Genomic DNA, 8,087 nt, shown 5'->3' with positions numbered 1-8,087 from the left:
ATAAAACTTCTTTAAATGAAAAGCATTTCATGGCTTGGCAAATTTTTCTCCGGTGATTCGATGAAGGAAATAAGACCCTTTAGATGCTGGTCTAATAATAATGAACGGTCCTTCCCAATTCTTTGATAGCTTCCCAGATTCAATGAGCTTCTGTTTGCGGCTAAGTACCCAATCTTCTGGTTCAAAACTCTTGAGGCAAAGCTTTCTATCACATTTGCATTTCATGTCTGCCTAATATTTGATTAGACATTGTAAAGCTTCTTCTCGAGTTTTATCAATTGAATCTGTTACCAAAGTTAGAGCAGCATCATTGTTTCCAGTTATTTGTACTGCTTTTGTCCTTGTAGTCGGTGCAATTAATTCTATCGGGAGGACAGCATCCATTCCATAAGCTAGGTTGAAAGGGGAAAGATTGGTAGAATACTTTGGAGTGGTGCGATAAACCCAAAGCACTGCTGGCAACACTTTAACCCAATTTCCTTTTGCTTCACGAAGCTTCTTCTTCAAAGTCGAGAGAATCGTCTTATTGGTTGCTTCTACTTGTCCATTTGCTTGTGGATAATATGGTGTAGAGAAATTATACTGAATTTTTAGTGAGGCGCAAAATTTATGAATTTATTCCGCATCAAATTGTTTACCATTATCAGAGACGATGTTAGATAGAATTCCAAAGTGACAAACAATGTCTTTCCATAAGAAACGCCGTACATCTGTTGCTGAGATGTTGACAAACGGTTGAGCTTCTACCCATTTAGTGAAATAATCAGTCGCAACCAATAAGAATCGTACACTTTCAAGAGCCTTTAGCAAAATACCAAAGGCCCATTTAGCAAAAGGCCAAAGGCTTAGAATTGGGTGGAGTTTCGTTACCGGAAGTTTGCCTATATTTGCATGTTTTTTACATGGTATGCATTTTTTGGCAAATTCCGCTGAGTGTCTTTGCATGCTAGGCCACTAGTATCCTTGAGTCATAGATTTATATATGTGCAAGACTACGTCCCCCAGAATGGTTTCCACAAAGTCCGGAGTGTATCTCTTCGAGAACTAGATGACCTTGATCTTTGGAAAGACATCTGAGAAGATGACTGAAATTGTTTGCCTTCCTATAAAGTAGGAGCTTGCCTTTAAAATTTGGAATTATGACAAATTTCCATGCATCTCTTTTAATTTTGTAGGAAAGTGACGAATCCTTAGGTAGAGTTCCATGTTGTAGAAATTCTAAATAAGTAGGTCTCCAATCATCTAGTGAAGAATCATCGCCGATAGATTGGAGATCCAAATGTGGTACTTCTGGAGAATTATCTGCTTCGTGAGATTTATCTTCCATATCAACATTGCTTTGGTCGGCAAGTGGAGAATCACTCTCAACACTATGATCAGCCAAATCTTGATGGTTGGCTAAATCTTCTTGAGTCAGCTCGGAGTGAGATTCTCAACTTGTGCCAACCGATTGAGCTAGCTCTTCTCTCTTTTCCTTGTTGTTATAGCATTTACTTGCTCGAATTTGAAATTCGATGTCAGTGCGAAATAGCATAGATGAGCAATATATAAGTTTTGAACATGTTCTTCTATAACAGCTTATGCTTGGAAAATGTTGGAAATCAATATAGATTTTTTTTCATTGTTAACATCAATCATGCGTAGATAGGTTAAGGCATCGGTGTGACGATTATCATCATTGCGAGCTACCGGTGAATAGCAATGGATTTGAATTGAATGGATAGCTCATGTATTTTTGGACATATGCACCATCCTATCATTTCGAAAGCAACAAAATATCTCGCCAAATTGATTCGCAACAAAGCTTTGAGTCGCTGAATAACTCGATCTTTGTCACCCCCAGTCAAGTGTTGTTCGTGCATTACATAAAGAACCACTTCATATTCAGCTTCATTGTTTGATATGCAAAACCGGTATGCTTAATAGATTTTTCAATTTTCTCGCCATCGTCGATCAAAACACAACCAAGGCCCTAACCTGATTTGTTCTTGGAACCGGCCGTGTGTAGAATCCATAAAGAAGCGGCACTTTGTGAAAGGATCGGCCGATCCTTGTTGTGGATTAAGAGGAGGTTCCTCAAAATTCTCTTTCCATGGTCGGTATGTCATCGACGGAAAATCGGCCATAAGTGATGCCATTAAGCGGGCCTTTCTCGTGATGATCGGGCTTTTACGATAATTTCGTAGGAACTCAAATATGTTTCCCATTCTGCTAAACGGCTCGAATCAGCATTTCGAAAAACTTTTCTCAAGGGGTATTCAATGTAGACATTGATGATAGGTCCTTGGAAATAAAGATTCAATCTTCGTGCACTATGGACAAGTGAGAGAGCTATTTTCTCAATCTTTGAATACCTTGCTTCTGGAGCTATAAGGGTCTTACTTATGAAGAAAATTGGTTGTTCATTTTCATCATCAATGAATAAGACAGTACTCACAGCTATTTCTGATGCTGCCAAATAGATGTCAATTGTTTGTCCACTGGTCGGACTAGCAAGAATTGGCAGATGTACTCAGTGGCGGAGCCAGGAAAGTAAGTGAGGGTGAGCCAGCCAGACAAAAACTAAACATACAAAAAAATAAAAATAAAAATATATATATTATATATATTAATGTATTAGAAAAAAAAATCAAATCTAAACAAATACTTGTTCATAGTTGTCCTCGGCGGCCTTCTTTTTCGTCGTTCTTTTTCATCTTCTGGAAGCGTTGTAAGATCAACTCGGTATCAATGCTATCAAAAACTTCTTTTTCAATGTATGTTATTAAACAATCATTCAACCATTCATCCGCCATCCGATTGCGCAGACGATTCTTTATGATATTCATAGCATAAAATGCTCTCTTCACAGTGGCAGTAGCAACAGGTAAAATCAACGCCAACTTAATCAACAAATAAACAAGTGGGTACACAATGTCTTTCTTCGTCTCAACCATTTTTTTGGCTAGGCCGCTAATTCCATTTATTTCACCAAACTTAGTATCGGAACGTACATCAATGATATAATTCTCAAGCTGATCCGCTAATTCCATCTGATCTATCTCTGAAAAATCATCGGGATAAAGTCGAGCAAAACGGATCAACTTTTGCTTATCGAAAGCAACAAACGATTCACTAGGATCAAGACATGCCATACAAAGAAGTAATTCTGTGTTTTGCTTCATTAAACCGGTCATTTAACTCTTGAATTTGCAAATCAATACAAAGGATAGAATAATCCAACACGAAAAGTAATGTAAATTGGTGTTTCCTTCGCTTTTCGTCGAGACCTCCCTCGAGCCATATACCTCTCTTCCATATTTGGAACAACCACATCATGTTTGGCACATAGTGAAGAAACTTCAAATGAGACTATCCCACCCATCATCTCTCATCGCCTAAAAGTTTACCTTTGTTATTTTAACAAGAGCCATGGCATTGACAATGTCTTGGTCCTCACGCTGCAAAGCCTTTGACAAATCATTGCTAATTCCTAGTATCGCTTTCATCAAATGCAAATTGAAGATAAATTCAAAAGACTGCACTGAATCCAATAATCCATAAGCCTCACCTCTTTGTTCTGAGCTTGAACCATTTTCCGCTACATTATCAAGCACATCAACTACTGAACCATAAGTGGTTATCATGCCAAGAAGTGTATAATAGTGTGAGCCCCATCTAGTGTCACCAGATCGTTTAAGACTAGTCTCTTGATTCAACCCTTTGCCACTTGAAATTTCTCCGCTTTGTAACGCTGCAACAACTTTAGCCTTCATTGCATCTCGCAACATATCCCGTCGCTTACATGATGCTCCAACAGTATTTACCACATTAGAGAGAATACTAAAAAGGTTAGCGATTGACTCATGGTTCTTTGCAACTGCTACAAGGGCTAACTGAAGCTGATGGGCAAAACAATGAATATAAAATGCAGATTCATTCTCCTTCATTACAAGTGCTTTTAGGCCATTCAAATCACCTTGCATATTGCTAGCCCCATCATACCCTTGTCCACGCTAGTCTAGATATGCTCAACCCATGCTTGGAGAACAACTCATCGATTGCCTTTTTAAGTGTTACTGCACTAGTTTCCTTAACATGCACAACTCCAAAAAATCTCTCAATCACGCAACCTTTCTTGTCGACATAACGCAAAACAACTGCCATTTGCTCCTTAATTGATATATCACGTGCTTCATCAACTAAAATAGCAAACAATGAATTCCCATAATCTTTTAGAATAGCATTTGTAGTTTCCACAGCAACCGACACAATATCTCTTTGGATATCAGGCGAGGTCAATTTTCGATTTTTAGAAGCATTATCAAGAACTTTCTTAATGACTTCGTTATGATCTTTCAGAAATCGTATAAGTTCAAGAAAATTACCTTTATTGATCGACTCATCTGATTCATCATGACCACGGAAAGCTAAACCTTGTCTCAAAAGAAACCTAATGCAATCAGTTATTGCAGTTAGGTGTATTCGATAATCCCTTCGAACTTGGTCAGATTGTCTGTGAAGAAATGTCTCGATATGCTGCTCTTGATTTAACAAAGCTTGTGCTGCCCTGTAAGCAATATTATGAGCACTATTTGGTCCTCCAACGTGCTCTTTTAATTTGGTTTTTCTTTCCCAATTAGTAAACCCCCTATGAGAAAAAAAAACATCTCCACCTCCTTGTGCCCCCTTATTAGGTTTAAAGAGATAACAATATAGACAAAACGCATCCTCGTGAATACTATATTCTAACCAACTAAACTCCTCATACCACTCTTCCTGAAAGCGTCGAATTCTCTTACCTCTTGTTCTTGGAGGAAAAGCATGATTAGGCTGGCAAGGACCCCTAAGCAAATATGTTCTTCTCACCGAGTCTTGATCATTAGGATGATAATCTGAAATCTTTTTCCTCTCGCGGGTCTCCCCAAGACTAGACAAGTCAAGTTCTTTTCACGATTTTCACGCTGAACCCGCTTTGACGTGGGTTGTTCAACATCACCATCCTCAATTTCTTGGTGACTTCGCTTTGAGGAGGATCCTACTTCAACACCGCAACATTATTTGTGTTATTAGGTGGTTGGGTAGGTTGAGCGGGCAACGACTTTCCTTTGATCAAATACTTTAACATATCTGTTTAAATAATTAAAATAAACCATTAATCAACTGAATTGAAATTGCACTAATTAAAATAAATCACCAATATTATTATGATATTCACAAAATAAAATTAAATAAAAATATGTGGTTTAATGAATTCACAAAAAGAATACAAAAAAACTAAAAAATATGATTTAGGAATCAACTTAACATGAAAAGATAAAAAATAAGACAAGAAATTTAATAATATTAGGCTTACCTAGCAAACTTTAGAAATTAATCAAATTATGAATAGCTAGTTAAAATAACAGAGAGAAAAGTGGAATTGTGGAAAAGTGGGTAAGTGGGGGCGTGGGTTTTGTAATTTTGTATAACTTTTTGATTAGGCAAAGAGTGAAAGAGTCAAACTTGAGTAAGGTATTGGGTTTTTCTTTTTGTTTGGTTTCGGTGGGTGTGATGTGCTTTTATTTTGTTTTTTTGTCGGTTTTTAGTTCAAGTTCAATACTGTTGAGTCATAGTCTAATTCTAATTCAAGTATGAATACTATTGAGTCAATGTAGTCGGTAATAGTCTAAACTCTAAAGTCTTGAGTCTAAATACTGTTTGAACAACTGACCGACTGAGTCGTTAACTTTATGTACTTTTGTACTTTTGTTAGCTGTGTTTTCAGTTTATATAAATAGTACAACTACTTTTTTTTTTTTTTTCGAAAATTGAGGGTGAGCCAGGGCGTACCCTGGGCCCCCCCTGGCTCCGCCACTGGATGTACTAGGTATTATTTCATTTTCTGAAAAGCTACGTCACACTCATCTGCCCATTGTGGAGATCCCTTAATGGCTTGAAAAAATGGGTGGAGCCGATCTGAGTATTTTGAGATAAATCTATCCAAAGCGGCTATCCTACCTGTAAGTTGTTGGATCTGCTTCTTGGTTTTTGGTGAGGGAATTTCGGTAATTGCACGGATTTGATCAGGATTAGCTTAAATGCCTCGTTTGGTCATAAGATATCCAAAAAATTTACCCGATGCTAACCCAAACGCGCATTTTGATGGATTTAGACGCATTCGAATATGCACCAGTCGATCAAAGAATTTTTGCAAGTGATGAAGGTGTGAAGACTCTTCATGCGACTTGATGACCATATCGTCAATATAAGCTTCCATAAACTTGTCCAAGAAGTCTGAAAATAATGTATTTATGAATTTCTGATATGTTGCCGGTGCATTTTTTAGACCGAAAGGCATTACCTTATAGAAAAATAAGCCTTGGTATGTTATGAAAGTTGTAAGTTCTTGTTCATCTTCGGCTAATGCAATTTGATAAAATCCCATTAAGGCATCCATAAAAGAAATTTGCTTAAACCCTAAAGTGGCATCAACCATTTCAGAAATACGAGGCAAGGGATACGGGTGAACAGGACATTTTTTATTGACATCAGTAAAATCAACATAGATTCTAAGTTTCCCATTTTTCTTACGGACTGCTACTACATTGGATATCCATTTCGGATATAGTACATGCCTAATAAAATTAACACTTAGTAGTTTGTCGATCTCTTCTTTCACTTTGAGCTTTCGATCGGGAGCCATTCAGCAAGGCTTATGACACACTGGCTTTTGTGTTTTGTCAATATCTAGCCTGTGACATGCAAGTGAAGGATTAGCCCTAGGCATTTGTTCGACCGTCCACGCAAACACTGTGCAATTTTTCTTTAAAAACTCAATGAGTTCATCTTGTTCCTTCTTGGAAATTTCCGCATAAATAAAAGTGGTTTCTTCTTCCTTGTTGCCGATCTGTACTTCAAGGAGCATGTCGATGGTCGGGGGCCACCTAAATGCTGCTCCATAGTGTTTACCCGGCCAATGGAATTCTGTAATTGCTATTTTACCCCATCGACATTTAGGATGGTGTTGCCCTTGATTTCCGAATCTTTATAATCTTCGAGCACAAACTAATGGCACTTCAAAGCTGCTATCTAATCACTTCGAACTTTGCATACCCTACCATCACTCCAGAACTTGATAGCCTGATGGAAAGTAGAAACAAATGACTCGAAAGAATGAATCCAATCTCTTCCCGCATGACATTGTAGGAGGAGTTACAATCCAGAGAAGAAAATCAATTGTAACTTCCTTGTTCATTAATGTCACCGGAAGAGAGCATCTACCAATTGATTTTGTTGTTTTCCATCGGGCCAATGATAGGATTTGGATCGAACTATCATTTTCTCGGGGAGATTGAGTCCTTTGTAATAACACTTGTGGATCACACTTGCTGAACTATCTGTATCGGTCATGATTTTCTGCACACGATGAATTCCAACAAATGCTTGTATTACAATAGCATCATAATGAAGATGGTGCACTCCTATCAGATCATTGTCAGTCCAACAGAGAGGTCCTTCCTCATATGTCTCAATACCCATACCGTAGAGAAAATCATATCCACTATAAACATAGTGGTGGCTGAGATCAGTGATCTTGGAGTGATTGAAATTCTTGCGCTGGGTGTTAGACATTGAATGAATCAACTCTAGCATGACCGACTTTGATTACATTGTGTGAGGTCATGACTAAAGCTTGCACCACAGTGATTTGTCACGTGTGGCCTTGGTATCTTCGGAGAGAGGAAAAGGTGGAGATAAGATATTTTTTCCCTTAATCTTCTCATAGATAATAGCATACTTCTCATTGAGGGTGGTAAGCTTTAACTCGGGAAGTTTTTTGTTCTTTGTCGCTCCATTGTTGTGGCCTACCATTACTCTTGGACTTTTGATCGGTTGTTTGTTGATACTTCCGTTTTTACTCGCTTCTGGGCTTGCTTATTCGATCCCTATCTCTATGAACTTCGTGCGATGTATCATCTTCAACTCGAATAAATTGTTGAGTTCGAGCAAAAAATTCATAACGAGTTGTTAGGACGTCTTTTACTATAGAGTTGCAAATGTCGTCCCTATCATAATTAATGCCTTCCTTGAAAGCATAAATGACAAGAATATCAGATGCATCCGGA

At 37.9% G+C, this 8,087-nt stretch overlaps 1 pseudogene; it reads right to left on the bottom strand.

Annotated features, from left to right (window-relative positions):
- Positions 1 to 231: 231 nt before the first annotated feature.
- Positions 232 to 7,500, bottom strand: LOC147502088 (uncharacterized; annotated as a pseudogene).
- Between the last annotated feature and the right edge of the window lie 587 nt (positions 7,501 to 8,087).

This window comes from Coptis chinensis, chromosome 4 (genome assembly GCF_015680905.1).
Source record: "Coptis chinensis isolate HL-2020 chromosome 4, ASM1568090v1, whole genome shotgun sequence".
Classification (NCBI taxonomy): domain Eukaryota; kingdom Viridiplantae; phylum Streptophyta; class Magnoliopsida; order Ranunculales; family Ranunculaceae; genus Coptis; species Coptis chinensis.
This window is presented reverse-complemented; position numbering and strand designations above follow the sequence as displayed.